The sequence below is a fragment of the Sus scrofa genome, chromosome 9 (assembly GCF_054392235.1).
Source record: "Sus scrofa isolate SSC_HxYL_T2T_F1_AM1 chromosome 9, Sscrofa_HxYL_maternal_Yorkshire_Landrace_v2.0, whole genome shotgun sequence".
Classification (NCBI taxonomy): Eukaryota; Metazoa; Chordata; class Mammalia; order Artiodactyla; family Suidae; genus Sus; species Sus scrofa.
This window is the reverse complement of record NC_139391.1, coordinates 135,931,059-135,949,344: the sequence shown is the minus strand read 5'-3', so window position 1 is coordinate 135,949,344 and position 18,286 is coordinate 135,931,059. Positions and strand designations below refer to the sequence as shown.

Genomic DNA, 18,286 nt, shown 5'->3' with positions numbered 1-18,286 from the left:
AATTGTGGAGACAGGGATTTTTGTTTGTTTGTTTGTTTGTTTTTTGGTCTTTTTCTCCCCTGAAATGACTAAATAATTATGTGCATTTAAGATGAAATGTAGGAGCAGGTTAAGAATCACTGCTGTGGCATGGGTTCGATCCCTGGCCAGGGAACTTCTGCATGTTGTAGGTGCAGCCAAAAAAACCCCACCTCTAAACATGTATCAAATATTGAAGGTGTTAAGACCACTACGCCAGTCACAGAAGCTACAAAGAGGGATAATTACTGTCTTTAAGGGGAAATGTGTACTATTATGCACTATGACTGGAAGGGTCAGTCGGTATGTATTTTATTTATTTAATTTTTTTTGTCTTTTTGCCTTTTCTAGGGCCACTCCCATGGCGTATGGAGATTCCCAGGCTAGGGGTCTAATCGGAGCTGTAGCCACCGGCCTACGCCAGAGCCACAGCAATGTGGGATCCCAGCCGCATCTGCAACCTACACCACAGCTCACAGCAACACCGGGTCCTTAACCCACTGAGCAAGGCCAGGGATCAAACCCGCAACCGCACGGTTCCTAGTCGGATTCGTTAGCCACTGAGCCACGACGGGAACTCTGGTACGTATTTTCTTGAGGGCAATTTGGCATCCTAGATGAAGACTTTCGGAAACATTTCTCTCTTTTGACCCAGGAGTTCTATTTCTAGTCATTTATATTAAGGAAACAATCACAGACATGGACATGTGTGTACGAGGATATTAATAGCAGTGTTATTTTTAACGGAAAAAATAAAAACAGCCTCGATTTTGAACAATGGGGAATTGGTTAAATAATTTGTGTTTTATCTGTATGATGGACCTTATCAGCCATTAAAATCCTTCTTGGAGTTCTCACTGTGCTGTCGTGGGCTAACGATCCATCCTGTCTCTGTGGCATTACCTGTTCAGACCCCAACCCAGCTCAGTGGGTTAAGGGTCCAGCATTGCTGCAGCTGTGGCGTGGGTTAAAGACTAGTTCGGATTCGATCCCTGGCCCTGGAACTTCCATGTTCCACGGCTGCGACTGAAAGAGGAAAAATGAGGAAGTTCCTGATGTGGCGCGGTGGAAACGAATCCGACTAATATCCATGAGGATGTGGGTTCCATCCCTGGCCTCCCTCAGTAGGTCAGGGATCTGGCGTGGCTGTGGCTGTGGTGTAGGCCAACAGCTGTCGCTCCGATTAACCCCTATGCTGGGAACTTCCCTATGCCGATGGTGCAGCTCTAAAAAGCAAAAAAGTAAAAGAAAAAGGAAAAATAAAATGAGATCCTTCTTTCCTGAGAATTTTAGCACGATGGGAACATTTTTCATGTCACAACATTAAGTGAAAAAATACCCCAAACTATGCATACACCACCCACAGTTTGTGGCTGAGAAAACACGGAAAGGAAATACACTCAGGATGTTGGCAGTGGTGGACTCTGGATAGTTCTTATTTCTTCTTTACCATCCTTTATTTTCGAAACTTTCTACAAGTATGTATTGTTTTATAGTTAGAAAATTGTTCTAATTTTTTTTTAAAAAAATTGATTGGACAAGGTAGCTTATGCTTAAAGAGCAAGAGACAATAAACTCCCTTGCTCACAGAATGGCTGGGAACCGCACCCACTCTCTGGCTTTCATGTTGCACAGCTGCTGTCCTGTTCTCTACAACCTTTGCGGTGGTTGTGAACGGGGTGCATGAAGGGGAAAGTAGAGAGAGACCTTGAGAGCCCTCATTTCTTTCTTGCATAGCCAAGTGTTTTATGGACGGATCGTGAGTGTGGCACCTTGGAAGCCCTGACAGTCAGCATCCCATTCCCTGTGTCCCGTGAGTCCCTCCTCTTCTTTTGTTGCCTGTGTGAAGAGAAAGGCTGGGCCTTGAGAAGATTTCCAAGGCAAGCACAGAAAGACTCCCCACACCACACCAGCAAGTGTCACCATTACTCTGTTCCCTAAGAATCCATAACAACCTTTCAGGAACCTCTGACCTTCCCCAAGCACAATGGTCAGTTCTTTTGACCCCATGAAGGGGTGACACTGAGGTAGGGATTTTTTTTTTTTTTTGTCTTTTTTAGGGCTGCACCTGAGGCATATGGAGGTTCCCAGGCTAGGGGTCCAATCCGAGCTGCATCTGCAGCCTACACTACTGCTCATAGCAACACGGGATCCTTAACCCACAGAGCAAGGCCAGGGATCGAACCCGCAACCTCATGGTTTCTAGTCGGATTCATTAACCACTGAGCCATGATGGGAAGGTAGGGATTGAATGAGCAGAGGAGACGGGCAGGCTCACAGGTCTGCCAAGATGTCATTAGATAGCCTTCGAAGTCAACCCAGTAATTATAGACACTCCATCAAGCAGACGATCAATGAACGTTCAACATGCAAAAAGAAGCATCCATTTATATCACTTTTGCCCCTAGTTCATGAAGGGCTTTTACATTCATCATTTTATTTGAGTCTAACCACAACCCTTTAAGAGAGGCACTAGTCTCCCCATTTTGCAGGTGAAATCATTGCGGCTCAACAAGATTAAAGCCTCTCTCAGTTCATAAGAACTGGAGCTGGAATCCAGAACTTATTATTCCTTTCTCCTCCTTGACATGTTTAAGCCCTGGCAGACACAGTCTCATATAAGAATACACAAATAGTATTGAAAAGGAAAAAGGAAAAAACCTATCTTCTGGGAGTTTTTTCCCATGATCTTAACTATTTCTGCTTTTGAAACTATTTTTCATTTCTCAGCCCATATCGTCAATGCCAAGGAGACACACCACAGACAGGAACAAGGCATCACCTCTGGGCCTTGATACTGTGTCTGCGTTGTGTTGTCCAGGCACAGCCACAGGGCCTGGGCTTGGTGGCAGTTCCTAAGGGTGATCCTGTTTATCGAAGGCAGTGCTGAGGCATGGGCCCCATGGCTTCTGTGTCCTTCCTGTCACAGGTTCTATGTGGAGGGGCTGCCATCTTGGTATGTTACCCACTTAAGTTCTTGGACTCCTTAATCAATAGAAATTGCTAAGAAGCTGGAGGAGAAGTTCAGGCACGGCTTTATTGGGACTCATGCTGCAGCATAGGGGTGTGAAGACAAGTCACAGGTGTCCTTGCTCCCTCCCTGAGGGGGACGCAAGCTGGTCCCTTAAATGGATGATGGTGGGGGTACATCCAGGGGTCAGGCAGGAAGGGTGGCTTGGGTAGTCTGCCCACCCCGTTGGTGGCGCTGTATGCTGGGATCATGCATCGCACCCTGCTTTTGCTTCCAGAACCTCAGAAGTGCAGTTATGTTTTTGGTCTTTTTGTATCTTTTCATACTTTGCTCCATCTAGGCATGTAGGCAGCTATTTTTAGTTCCTTGTATTTCCTTTGTATTCTGTTGCTCCAGGAGATGTTTGTTCAGGTGCAAGCACTGCAGCAAAGGCGCCCAGGTCCCAGCCTGGGTTCAGGTTGCTTCCCCTCCACAGGGCCCTGCATTAGAGGACCACACAGCTAAGGCCCCGAGCTGGGCACACCTGTTCATCCAACGCCTTCGTCCACCTCCATCCCAGGCCCTGCCTTCCCACTGTGTTTCGGACACACACAAAGTGAAATAACAGGAGCTACTCTGGCCCCAGTGCTGGGTATTATCACACTGAATTCTCCATCAAACCCTGTGGGGTCATTGTCCCCATTTTACAATTAAGGACTCTATGAAATCAGAGGTCAAGCAACATATGCAAGGAGACAGATCTTTCTGGCTTTCCCAGGGGCTTTTTTACCTCCTCCCCAGCTTCCTCAGGCAGTAGGCGCTCAGTAGCCTCCCTCAGCTCACTCTGATTCATCAAAGGAGATTCAATCAACCGGAATGTTTAAAACCTGGGAGCTGGGATCCTTTACTGCAGTGTTTGCACCTGGACAAACTTCTCCTCCAGCCACGTAATACAAAGAGACTAGACGGGACTAAAGATAAGCGCATACATGAGCAGTGGGGACAGTTATGACCAATATGATACAAACAAGCCCTCAACCAACTACCACTTTGGAGGTGCTGGGAGCAAAAGCAGGGTACTGCCCATGACCCTGCACACAGCACCGAGGGGGTGGGCAGACCACCCAAGCCACCCCTCTAGTCCAACCCACCAATCCACCCCTACCCTCACCCTATTTAAGGAACCAGCTTGCCCTTCTCAGAGGCTGTAAAGCGATTAAGGGCACCTGTTGCTTGTTTGGGCTTTCTCCTGCTGCAGCATGCGTCCCGACGGGGCCTTGCTTTATTCCTCGGTGAGCCTCTTATCAATTTCTATTGATGAAAGAGTCCAAGGACCGGAGCTGGTAACTGTACCACCACTGCAGAGAAGGTGAGCATGCACAGAGACACATTTGCAGGTCATGCATGAGACGGAAGAGAGCTCCCCTTCCTCGGTCAAGCCCACTTGAAATGCCTTTTTCTAGAAAAGCTTCCTGGCCCTGCATGAATCTGCTTATCTTTCGGACTTCATACCTGTCCTCTTCCCTCGCCTACCCGCCGAAGGATTTTCTCTTGGGACATTTACAAGCAGACACGGAAACATCTCAGGCCATCCAATGGCTACTGCCTGCATGTCTGCCTGCGGGAGCTGATCTCAGGATTTTGCTGAGAAGTCAGTGTCCTGGGATGCCTCAGTCAGCCCTGAACCCCCTGCACCCACCCCCCTCTCACCGGCAGCCACTTTTCCATGGGGGAGACACCTGAATCATCTCCTCCTTCAAGAAGTTCAAATCTTGGCTGAAACAATAACAGAGTCTCTCCTAGGAGAGAAAAAGATTTTTTTCAGCTTTGGGTTAAAAAAAAAAAAAAGAAAAAAAACTTATTTTTTAGTGTTTCCTCCTTCCAGTCTGTTCTATAACCAGCTCTGAAATTTCAGCTAGAGTTACCTGTCTTTCCTCACACCCACATCCCCTGCCCGCCATGTCTTCATCCCCACTGTCTGGTCTATAAAGACCATGCTCAAAGCAGAAACTCAAGGCTTGACTCCCATTGCTCCATTTCCTGGCACTTATTAGCATTTGTATATTTTCGATGCATGTTTATCCAGCCTCTTCCCGTAAACCAGAATCACAGAATGTTAGGAATGGGAGGAACTCCAGTTTTCTGATCACCTCCACAGCCTGTTCCGAAATACCTCCCAGTCTTTGGCACTTGACCCAGGACTCTGCTTGTGTTATCGCAGCAGTTCCTAAAGGAACCACCTCTTCTTTCTCTCGTATCCCTGCCTGGTTGCTTCCAGAGCCTGTGCTCAGTGTTGCTGACAGAGAAGCAGAATCTTCTAGCTCTAATCACCCTCAAGGGACCTCATAGATTAGCCAATAGACCTGCAGGCACGGGCATGGCGGTTTAGCCTCCTTCTGGTGCCAAGGAATGGCAGGCAGGGTGCTCTAGGGGGTGGCCAAATGAGTCTTCCTCCAGGCCTGCCTCTCTGCCCCCATGGCAGCCCCAGCCCTTCCCTCCCTGGACTAAGCCGCCTGGGTTCCCTGGGAGCTGGGGAAGGGGCCTCCAGACTAGAAGCTCTTTTATATCTTTTGCTGGAGGAGTCGTGTCCCCACACGTCCCTGCCTGGGAACCTCAGCAGGGCGTTAGTGCTACTGATGGCTGGCCTTGGCAACGGTAATCACGCCCTCGTGAGGACTAAGGAGCTTCCCAGGCCTGTTGGGTCACTCTGCCTGGGGAAGCCATCCAATCCAGAGCTGGCTCTGTCCCCATCGCCTGGCATGCTTGGCTGTGAGCCAGAGCTTGCAGATGCTGGAATTACTGCCACCCCGTCCCTTGGGGTGACCAGTTCTCCCAAATGCTAGCACCATAGCCTTCCTTCTGCAGCAGGCCTTTATACCTGTTCTGCAAATCAGCTTAAGCTCAGGGGGTTGGGGCTGCAGGTGAGTTTCTTTTTGTGTCAGTTCTCAATTATTCTTGTTAGGGAAAGCAGCAATGGTTTGGATAATCCTAAGGGAGATATTACCAAAAAATAATTTAAATAATTTAAATCTGTCTCTGGAATGTCTTAGGTGATTTATTTGTTTGAGAGCATTTACCTTCCTGCTGATACATCATTTAGGGTACGGAGAGAAAGAGATGGCATTCCATCAGCCCAGACCGGACAGGTAACTCGTCAGGTCGGGGAGTAGAGGGGGGCCAGTGGGGCAGGTTGCAAACAATGTGTTCAGTGCTCTCAGTGGCCAGAGACACCTCCACTCACCTCCAGCACGCCCGGAGGGTGCAGTGATCCTGCTTGTGGGGATCGGCCCCTGCCTCTTGCCGTCTTCCCATTGGTGTGGAGAGGCCTGCCATCTTGGGAGACACAGAGGCACAAGGCAGGCAGAGAAGGAAGTGCTTCTTAAGCTCAGGGAGTTGGGAGCTGTACCCTAACATAAAAAAAGGGGTGAGATATAATGCTCTTCTGCCATCAAACACGGGAAGGTCCACTTGGGAGAGAAAGTAGGCTTTCAGGGAGCCCAGAGATGGCCAATTCCCCATTGCCCTTTCTAAGATCTTAGAACGCTTAGCCCTGAACAGCAGGACATAAGACTCCAGTGAGCAGAGAGGGGACAAGGCAGGTGAACAGAGTGAGAACGGTGCAGGGATTATTTTATTTTTTGGCTGTCCCATGACACATGGGGGTCCCAGGCCAGGGGTCAGATTTGAGCCTAAGTTGTGACCTAAGCCACAGCTGTGGCAATGCCAGTTCCTTAACCCACTGTACTAAGCTAGGGATCAAACCTGTGTCCCAGCCCTGCTAAGACACCGCCGACCCCATTGCGCCACAGCGGGAACTCCCGTACAGGGTTTAGACTTGGGAGAAAAGTATTGCCTCTTGTTGGCTATAGGATCTTGGGCAAGGTATTTAATTGTTCTGCTCCTCAATGTTCTCATCACAATGAACCCATAAAAATGTTAAACAACAATGATAAGAGTAACATTCTTACCGATGAGTGGCAGCTAAATCTACAAACTAAATGTATATACTACTTGTGAAAGTATTTTGTAAAGTCTTGTGCAATCTTAGTTATTACCCTAACCCTGACGGGCTCAGTGAGACCCATACACAGTCCTGGAAATGCAGCTCATGGGAGATGCCGCCTCTGAGTTTGGAGGCTCTGGGTGCTCAGCCCATAGGGGTGTATTCAAGTGTGTGCTTCATCCTTGCTATTCTCCTTCCGACGTGGATGGAGATAGCACAAGCATCCGGAGTAAGACCAACTGCCTTCCTACACAGAGTCTTTTCTGTCATTTTCCTGGCATTTGGTCGGACTTGTTAATGATTCTAGATCTCAGCCTCTTCAGTTATCAGCCTCTTCAGAAATGGTTGGCAGTAGCATCACCCTCTACTTTGGGAGCCAAATTGGAATCTGCCCAGACTCTCCAGAAGAGGGTGCTTGCTCTGCCGGGCTCCCTTATCTACGATCCTCTCTTCAAAGGACAAGGAGATGGTGGGGAGGTAGGGGCGTAGGGAAGAGTAGCAGAGTGAGAGAGTGAGTGTGTGCGTGCGTGTGCACGCGCGCGCGTGTGTGTGTGTGGGGGGGTGCCACTGCCCATCTTCAGCTTTCCCACATGACTCTCTTCCTCTCCCATAGAGGAGGGGAGGGAAAAAAGAATCATGGCGTTCCTGTTGTGGCTCAGTGCGTTAAGAACCCAACTATTATCCATGAGGAAGCAGGTTCAATCCCTGGTCTCGCTCAGTGGGTTAAGGACCCGGTGTTGCCACAAGCTACAGCATAGGCCACAGTTATGGCTCTATCTGGTGTTACTGTGGCTGTGGCACAGGCCCACAGCTGCAGTTCCTATTTGAACCCTGGCCTGGAACTTCCATATGCTGTGGGTATGGCCCTAAAAAGCTATTAAAAAGGAATCATAATTCCAGGGTCAGGATACCTAATTTTTCCTCCATCTCTCAGGTGGTCCTTTCTTTTGACCACTACTCCCGCCCCTGGGGTTTCTGTTGTCCCTCTGAACTGAAAGCTGCAGGGCCTCTGGGCTCAAGTGGCAGCCTCCTTTTGAGGGAGATGGGAGATGCGTTCTGGGACCCGTGAGCGAAGCTGCAGGCACTCAGTGTCGCTGAAAGGAGTCCCAAGGTCACCTGGGGGTTCTCAGGTGGCCTCCTAGTTCTAACGGTTGGGTCTGACGATTCCCAAGTCTTCCAGATCCAACGGAATCTGAATCCTCAAGGAGCCATCAGCTACCATCAGTTTCTTAGCTCAGGACCTTTAGCTCTGCTTCAACTCCCTGTCTGCTGCCTGCCCTGCATCCTGCCCTTCACGGGGGGAACTGGGTAAATTTCAAATTGCCCTCAGTCGACACAGTGTTTTTAAGACTGGAATTATTTTTGTTGTTTTTTAAATCTGTTTTACTGGCGTACGCCATGATTTACCGTGTGGTGTTCATTTCTGCTGTACAGCAAAGCGATTCAGGTGTACATATACTTTTCCATATCCTTTTCCAGGAGGGTTTATCACAGGGTATTGAATACAGTTCCCTGTGCTATCCAGTAGGCTCTTGTTGTTTATCCGATCTCTATGGAATAGTTTGCATCAGCTAACCCCAAACTCGCAGTCCATCCCACTCCTTCCCCCTTGGCAGCCACAAGTCTGTTCGCTATGTCTGTGAGGTGGTCTCTGTTTAGATAGGTTCGTGTCACATTTTAGATTTCACACAGAAGTGATATTACATGGTGTTTGTCTCTCTTTTTTAATAATGATTTTTATCTTTTTCCGTTATACCTGGTTTTTAGAGTGTTCTGTCAATTTGTGTCTCTCTTTCCGACTTACGTCATTTAATATGAGAATCTCTAGTTGCATCCATGTTGCTGCAAATGGCATTATTTCCTTTTTTTCTTTTCTTTTTTAAAGATATAACTAAGTAAAGTATGCATTTGCCCGTGTTCTTTGCCCCACAAAGCCTGGGCCCCGTCTACCCCTCTGCTTCTATCTGGGACCACTCTGCCCCCTTGATCACTCTACGCTAATCAAGCCAGTCTCTGTCCCTCCGACGCACCAGGCTTGCCACCTGCACTGGGGCTCTTGCACTTCCCTGCCCTCTGTTGGAACTCTCTGCACAGCGCTGCCCCTGAAATCATTCAGGACTTAGATCCCATAGCATATACCTTCCGAGAGGACTTCCCTAAACACTATTTTCAGGAGCTGCCCGTGTCACTCTCTAACATATCACCTATTTTATAGCTCTTATTGCTCTATGGTTTATCTATCCTTCACCACCTGTCTTCCTTCCTCTAGCGTAAGAGCTTTGGGAAAGTGGCTGTCTTTTCTGAACCCACTGCTTCATCCAGAGTTGGAGTGTGGGAGTTACTCAGTGGCTGTTAGGTAAGTGATGTTTAAATGATGTTTGCCAAAATTACGCAGTAAAAGGGAGAAACAAATGACCGCTATCGACTGTTAAGCAAAAACATGATGTGAAATGTCATACGGTGTATAATTAAATCTGTGCTGACGTTCTGCTTCGGGCCGTGATGGAGTAATGCGGCCTCCGGGGATTTACTCTCTTACCTTAAACATCTCAGAGTCTGGACAGACCATGACATGTGGTTTCAGACTTTGGACGACAGTCAGCTGAGGACCGTGGTCCCTGAGAGAAGGGGAAGAAAGCAAGGTCAGCCCTAGGATCATTTCAGCTACCAGCCAGACACAGTCTCTAGGCTGCGCATGGGGAGGGCAACCCAAACAGAGCCTGGTGGGCTTGCAGAATCAGAGATCCGAGTTCGGGCTTAGACCTCGAGAGGCGGCATCAGATGGGAGGGACCTGCCCAGAGAGGGGGCTCCGAAGGTCTGCAGGTCGATTCTTTGGCTGAGAGAAAACACCAGTGAGAGGAAATGACAGGAAGCCGGCAGGGGGCGGGGGTGGGCACAGCACACACAACAATGGGCATCAAGTGCTGCGCCCCCCCCTCGCCCACCCCCCTGTCAATTCCTGGAGCTCAGGGAAAGCTGTTCCCATTTGTCAGAGCAGAAAGACTTCAAAATACACAGAGCTTCAAGTCGATCCTCAGAGGGACATTGTCAGAGCAGAGAGGCTACATCAGCCCTCCACCCACTGCTGTTCAGGACTCACCTAACAAGACTTAAAGCACACCTTGCAGGAAACAAACTGTGTGTCAGAACCAAGGAGAGCGCTCTTTAAAGGATTACAATAAAACCCAGTACCCAAAAATGTACAATTCACAGTATCCTGCAACCAAGCACAGCTTGCCAAATATGCGTCAAAAAATACCCATAAGCGGGAGAAAAATCAGTCTGTAGAAACTGACCTAGAAAAGACAGAGGTGATGGAGTAGCAGGTGAGAACATTAAAACGTGGCCCACCTGCTAAAGAAGGTAGAGGAAAACAAACACCATGAAGGGAGAAACGGAAGATACGAGAAAGGTCCAAATGACCCTCCTAGAGATGAAAAGTACAATATTTGAAATGAAAAATATACCATGTGGGATTAAGAGCAAATCAGATTACAGAGGGAAAGCTCAGGGAATTGAAAACATGACAATAGAAACTGTCCAAAGGAAAAAGTTTAGGGAAAAAAAAAAAGCTTCAGTTACCTGTTAGACAATATGTACTAAAGTGAGTCCCAGGAGAGAAAGAGAATTGGATTTTTTTTTTTTTTTTGGTCTTTTTAGGACCACACTCAAGGCACGTGGAGGTTCCCAGACTAGGGGTCAAATCAGAGCTACAGCTGCCGGCCCACAACACCAGCCACAGCAATGCCAGATCTGGGCCATGTCTGTGACCTACACCACAGCTCATGGCAATGCTACATCCTTTACCCCACTGAGCAAGGCCAGGGATCGAACCCACATCCTCATGGATACTAGTCAGATTCCTTTCCACTACACCATGATGAGAACTCCAGAAAAATTTTTTGAAAAAATATTGGCTGATATTTGCAGCAACATGGATGCAACTAGAGAGTTTCACACTAAATGAACTAAGTCAGAAAGACAAATACTGTATGATATCACATGTATGGACTCTAAAATATGGGACAAATGAACCTGTCTACAGAACAGAAACAGACTCACAGACATAGAGAACAGACTTGTGGTTGCCAAAGGGGAGAAGGGAGGGAGTGGGAAGGATGGGAAGTTTGGAGCTAGTAGATGCAAACTCTTAGATTTAGAATGGAGGAGCAATGAGGTCCTACAGTACAGCACAGGGAACTGTATTTAGTCTCTTGGAATAGAACATGAAGGGAGATGAGAAAAAGAATGTGTATATATGTATGACTGGGTCACCGTGCTGTATGGCAGAAATTGACACAACACTGTAAACCAACTACACTATAATAGAAATTTTTTTACTTTTAAAAATTAGAAAATAGGAGTTCCCATCTCGGCCCAGCGGAAATGAATCTGACTAATATCCATGAGGATGTGGGTTCGATCCCTCGCCTCACTAAGTGGGCTAACATATCCAGCATTGCTATGAGCTGTGGTGTAGGTTGCAGATGCAGCTCAGATCCCACACTGCTGTGGCTGTGGTGTAGGCCAGCAGCTGTAGCTCCAATTCAACCCCTAGCCTGAGAACTTCCATATGCTATGGGTGCAGCCCTAAAAAGTGAAATAAAAAAAATAAATAATAAGATAAAATAAAAAAACAGTGGCTGAAATTTTCTCCAAATTGATGAAGTCTATAATATCACAGATACAAGAAGCTTAAGGGAGTTCCCGTTGTGGTGCAGCAGAAACAAATCCGACTCGGAACTATGAGGTTGTAGGTTTGATCCCTGGCCTTGCTCATTGGGTTACGGATCTGGCGTTGCCGTGAGCTGTGGTGTGGGTCACAGACACGGCTCGGATCCTGCGTTGCTGTGGCTCTGGCATAGGCTGGTGGCTACAACTTCTATTAGACCCCTAGCCTGGGAACCTCCATATGCCGCGGGAGCGGCTCAAGAAAAGGCAAAAAGATTAAAAAAAAAAGAAGAAGAAGCAGAAGCTCAATAAACTCTAAGCAGAATAAACCTAAGGAAAACCACATCAGGACACATCATAATCAAGTTGTTGATAACTAGTGATAAAAATTAAAATCTGCAAAGTGGTCAGAGGAAAAAGACAAAAATGATAGTGTTCCACCTGCCAGAGACTTTGCAAATTAGAGAGAGTGGCACATCTTTACTGGAAGTGAAAACTGACTGCTACCCCCTACGAAAATGGCTTTCAGAAACAAAAGCAAAGTAAATGTTTTTTCAGACAAAGAGAAGCCAAAAGAATTAGTTGCCAGTAGACCTGCGCTAGAAAAACAGTGAAAGGGAGTTCGTAGAGGAAATTTTGTTTTGTTTTGTTTTTTGTTTTTTTTTGTCTTTTGTTGTTGTTGTTGTTATTGTTGTTGTTGTTGCTATTTCTTGGGCCGCTCCCGCGGCATATGGAGGTCCCCAGGCTAGGGGTTGAATCGGAGCTGTAGCCACCGGCCTACGCCAGAGCCACAGCAACTCGGGATCCGAGCCGCGTCTGTGACCTGCACCACAGCTCATGGCAAAGCTGGGTCTTTTAACCCACTGAGCAAGGGCAGGAATCGAACCCGCAACCTCATGGTTCCTAATCAGATTCGTTAACCACTGCGCCACGACGGGAACTCCCGTAGAGGAAATTTAGATCTACACAAGGGAGTAAAGAGGACCAGAAATGATAGCTAGAGGGTAAATAGAAAAGATTTTCTGGCTTTTACATCTCTAAAGGTCCTTGATTAATGCAAAAATACTTACAATGTACCTTAGGCTTATAGTATATGTCTGAGGAAAGTCTATGGCAACAATAGCCCAAGAGATAAGAGGGAGGAAATGGAAGAGCATAGTTTCTTTCACTATGTTTGTTAGTGGTGGTTCGTTTGTTTTGTTTTTGTTTGGTTTTTTTGACTGCAGCCTAGGCAAGCAGAAGTTCCCAAGCCAGGGATCAAACTTGTACCACAGCAGTGACAACACCGGATCCTTAACCCATTGAGCCACCAGGGAACTCGTCTTTCACTATATGTGAAGTGACATAAAACTGTATCATTATTTAGGAGTTCCCTTAACTTGCCCAGCTGATTAAGGATCCAGCATGATCACTGCAGAAGCTTGGGTAGCTGCTGTGGCATGATTCAATCCATCGATCGCTGGCCCTGGAATTTTCACATGCCGCTGGCATGGCTAGGAAAAAAAAAACAAAAAAAAAACTATAATATTATTTGAAGATTGTGGTAAGTTAAAGATGTACAATGTAAACAATGGAGAGCAACCACCAAAAAAATGTGTTTAGGAGACACATACTGGAGTTCCTGTTGTGGCTCAGCAGGTTAAGAACTCAACATAGTCTCCATGAGGATTTGGGTTCAATCCCTGGCCTCGCTCAGTGGGTTAAGGATGCAACATTGCCACGAGTTGCAGTGTAGGTCACAGATGCGGCTTGGATCTGAAGTTAACTCTGGCTGTGACATAGGCCTACAGTTGCAGCTCCAATTCAGCCCCTAGCCTGGGAACGTCCATATGCTACAGGTGCGGCTATAAAAAAATCATTGTAAAGGTTCAATCAATCCAAAAGAAGACAAAGAGGAGACAAGAAATGAAGAACAGATGGGACACCTAGAAACCATATAGCTTGGAGTGCTGCCAAGGTGCAGTGGGTTAAGAATCCAACTGCAGTGGCTGCGGTTGCTGCAGAGGTACAGGTTTGATCTCAGCCCCCAGCTCAGTGAGCTAAAGGATCCAGTGTTGCTACGGATTCAATCCCTGGTCCAGGAGCTTCCATACGCTGTGGGTGCAGCCATAAACAAAAACAAAAACCAAATAAACAAAAACCCTGGAAAGAAAAGCTTAAACTTTTCATCAACACAGGTACGTGATCGCCCAAGCTCCTGACTTCAAGGGGGAAAGCCACGTGTCCAGCCAGTGCCACCCTTCAGGCTCTCACGTGGAAAAGGAGTTACGGTGTGAATCCTGGCTACACCGGACCCTTTCCCAGGACAACCTTCCTGAACACCCTCCTACAGGACACAACCAGGGAAAACAACCTTGGACCTTCATTTGTCACCCAGAAAATGCATCCATCAGCCAGCCCACCCAGCACATGGCAGCAATGAGAACCACTTGTGCAGAAGACACCATGCCAGGGGAGTGGTTCCAAGACCTCATGTGTAGAAGGTCCTCTCCCACCAAGGTTTCTCATATGTCCATCTTCTACCCTCTCAGGCACTAGAGAGGTGGGGTCTTCTGAGACCACCACGAAACCATACATCGAATGGAGAGGAGGGCCCACCACCATTTGCATGTTAGCACAGGTAGTTATTAGATGAGCTGGACTGTACCTTGGAACAAACCCTGGGAGAAAAACCTGTAATGTTTTCTTTGTTGAGGTAAAACCAGCAATGGTGGGCAAGAAGCTTGTAGCAGGAAGAGGGAGTGACCCTCTGAAGTCAGACAGTCCTGCTTCTGTTTGCCTTTGGGGACTAGTCCTGTTGAGTCTTAGATGGTGGTAGGATGGTGGTTCTTGATCTTGTAGAGCTGAAGGCACATCTTTGACTGCTAGGATTGGGGGTGGAGTATTTGGAAAATAATAATTATTATAAAAATAATCCAAGATGACACCAAAGTCACCAGTGGTTTCACCTCTAGTAGCATCTACAGCCAAAGAGAGAGCACTAGTTTCGGGTCTCATTTACGTCAACATGTCACTGTTTGGAAAGAGTGTGTTTACTGCCCCCTAAAGCCATCTCTTACATAATCCTGAGACAAAGTTCTCGTGTGTTCCATTCCACACAGACCTTTTTTGTTGATGTTTTCTGGGGGGTTGGGGGTGTGGTTGGAGTCGGGGAGGTAGGGGAGGCTACACCATTCCTCTTTCTGGAAGGAAGTTTGCATCCCATGCTATACCCCATGGTATGATCTGCTTGACTTAGCATTCTGACATACCTGAATCCTCAGTTTTAGTAAAAAATTAACTTTATGCATTAACCAATATTTGGCAGCACCCCACGAAAATATCAACAGCAGAGGAGCATAAATAGGAAATAGGGGACCAGCCCCAGGAAGCTGAACTTGTTTCAGTTGAGGCTAATTTAACCCCTGCCACATCCAGGGTGGACTTCTGTCACCAAAGAAGCTCTTCAGCCTTAAGCCCTGTCCCTGGGCTGGGGCAGGGCCAGTTAAAAGCGAGGAAACCATCCACAAACGTCAGAGATACGTTTTCTCTTTTTTTCCTTTTGGGAAGATGTTCTCGGGAACACTTGGCCAGGAAGTTGGTCACTTCCTGCCCCAGTGATGAAGTTTCCGAAAGGCAGAAATAGCTTCTCTTGCCACATGGAACTGGCTGAAGACGCCTCCCCACACCTGAAGGCTGGCCCAGGGATGGTGCTTTCCAGTGTCAGGGACACGAGCGTGTCAGGGAGCCTGGGGTCAGGAGGCAGCAGCAGCTAAGGGACCAGCAGCGCGACTCGGAAGAGCGGTCCTGAGGGCTGAAGGCCAAGGGCAGAAGGACCTGGAAAAGGAGCACGGCTCCTGGGGAAATTGCAGAAGGAGTGTGCGGAAAGCGTGAAGCCCCTGAGGGGAGAGAGTCCGTGATGAGGAAGGAATGTGTCTGTTAGGGTCCGCAGGAGGGACAGCAAAGCCCTGATAGAAATGCCAGTGACGGGTCAGCGAGGGTCACAGGCCTCCCCTCGTGTGGGAAGGGGTCAGGGGTGCAAGTAGGGAAGGAAAACTCGACTGGTGGGGCCGGAAGCTGTGACACTTACCTGGCCAGTCCTTCTAAACTAGAGAACGCTCCAGATGGGCATTAATGCTCCTTTTAGATTTGTAATACACCTACATTATTTTTGTGTCACAAATGTATACTAAGTTCTGTTGGGAATTTACCCATGGACGTCATTAAATGAATATCAGATATAACCTCTTTTGCCTACGGGGTGGAGCCGCCCAGGCAAGAGGGGCCCCTGCCTCGGGCCTATAGGCTTTAGAGCTTCCCCATTCAAATTATTGTCCTTGTACCATAGCAGGCATCACCTGAGAGCTTATTAGAAATGCAAAATCTCAGTCCCCCCTCCAGGCTGACCGAATAGGATCCCAGGTGGTGTTCATGCCCGGAAGCTGGAGCAATGTGCTTCCTCAGCTGTGTCTCTCCTCACTGGGTGAGCAGTCCTTAGGGCCAAGGAGGCGTGGCCACCGGAGCCCACCTGCCCTTCTAGACCATACTCTAGGGAGCGGTGATGCCTGAATCCTCTGTGCAGACGGCCATTCCTGACGCTGCCTCCAGGGCCTGTGTGAGCTTTTCTGGGACCTTGCTTTCAGGGCCAACCTCACTGCCGCTCTGAGATCTCCAGGCCTGAGAAGTGGCCTCAGGGCAGCTGTTTCCAGGGGTTATGGACAGAGATTGGACCACAGCCTGGAAGTCCCACAACCTTGCTCATGAGGCCCCTCAGAGAGAGCCAGGAGCAGGAGGAGAAGTGGGGGCGGATGAGGGGGGGAACAGGAGTCATTGTTTGCTGAGCCACCACATTGCAGCTCAGAAGGCCAAGGAGGTCAAGAATTCTGTATTTAAAATTGCCCTTCCGGGTCATTAGAAAGGTACATTTGTCAAAGCAGGAGAATAAAAATTTTATTTAACAGTTTATTCTCTTGATTCATAACTTTTAAATATTTAGACATATGTAAATGGGACTCCATGTGTCCCACAAATGTTTTTACTGTACCCAAAATACACAGATCTGGAGGCAGCCAAATGACCACGTTCGCATCGACTGGCTCTGGGAAGGACTGCACCCGAAGGAAACCCATCAACGGCCCACCTACCCAGTCGGTGATAAAAAGGAGGAAATATGCCTCATAATTTGAAAAGGAGAGTTAGAAAGGAACATACAGATCCTAGAAGGTAGAGCAAAAACAGAGCAAGAACTTAGCGTTTTACAACTCGAAAAGGGCTCTTAACAGGGTTAAAAGTAGAGTTTCCTGTTAGCCCAGAAGAGACAGACATCAGCCAGAGAAGTTTCCAGTGTGAAAGCTGCAACATCCAGGATGAAGGGGCATTGAGAGGTGACCATATCAGTGGAAACAGCGTAGAAAAGGGCAGCCTGTTGCTCAGTCTGGCCGGAAGACTGCATGTGTAGAGAAAGTTCCCGGGGCCAAGTCTGCGGGGTGTGGGAAGGTCAAGACAGTGGAGGTCTCTATTTGGAAGATGAGTGTGTCTCAAACTGCCCTGTGGCCTTCTTTGAGCCAGAGGGGCTACTGGGATGTTACCAGGATTTTGCCAAGAGTGAGTCATAATATAAACTGAGGACTTTAGGAGATTATGATTTGTCACTGTAGGGTCATCGTGTGTGACAAATACGCCCCTCTGATGGGGGCAGGGTAGATGGTGATAGTGAGGGGGCCTATGCGGAGGAGGGGTGGTATATGGAAAACATCTGTCCTTTTCGCTCGTGTCTCTTGTCAACTTTAGAGTACTCTACAAAATAAAATTCAAAGAGGAAGAAGAGGAGGAAAGGAATTGTGAATCAGTGCATAAATGGAGAAAAGACGGTTCTCCCGTGCAATGATTCTGCATCATTTATGTCGATACTCCACCATCAAGGAGGGAGAGCCTGACCCCCACCCCTTAACTGTGGGCTGTATATAGGGACTTCCTTCCAAAGAGGACATGGGAAGGCGGAGAAAGAGTGACTTTGCAGTAGGGAAACTTGACAAACATGATCTCAGGCAGGTGATCAAGTCAGCATCCACAGCGATGAATCATTTTGATAATATACGCTCTTGATGGAATGTGATGAAAATGGCACTTTATACCCGTGCCTGTCTTAAAAACCTATAATCCTAGTTTAATCATGAGAAAAACATGAGACAAATCACAAGGAAACAAGTCTGCAAGATACCAATGAGTATGTCTCAAACTGTCAAGGTGGTCAAAAATAAGAAAATCTGAGAAACCATCATAGCCAAGAGGAGCCTGAGGAGCCAGGACGACTAAATGCAATGTGGGATCCTCAGTGAGACCCTGGAATACAAAAGGACGTTCGGCAAAACTAAGGACATCGGAATCAAATATGGACCTCAGTTAATAACAGTGTATCCATATTTTCATTAACAGCAACAAATGTACCATACCATCTTTGCAATTTTCCTATAAATCTGAAAGTGTTCTAGGAGTTCTCATTGTGGCTGTTCTCACGGTGGCTCAGCAGAAACAAATCAGACCAGCATCCATGAGGACACGGGTTCAATCCCTGGCCTCGCTTGTGGGTTAAGGATCTGGCGTTGCTGTGAGCTGTAGTGTAGGTTGCAGATGTAGCTCAGATCCCACACTGCTGTGGCTGTGG

General features: G+C 47.6%; 1 long non-coding RNA gene across 1 annotated transcript; it reads left to right on the top strand.

The window, feature by feature from the left end:
- Window positions 1-4,171: 4,171 nt before the first annotated feature.
- On the top strand, window positions 4,172-17,887 carry LOC146400216 (uncharacterized). The gene is made up of 3 exons (XR_014816567.1): window positions 4,172-4,337; window positions 9,241-9,327; window positions 13,821-17,887. It is a non-coding gene; the product is annotated as an uncharacterized LOC146400216 (long non-coding RNA).
- Window positions 17,888-18,286: the final 399 nt, after the last annotated feature.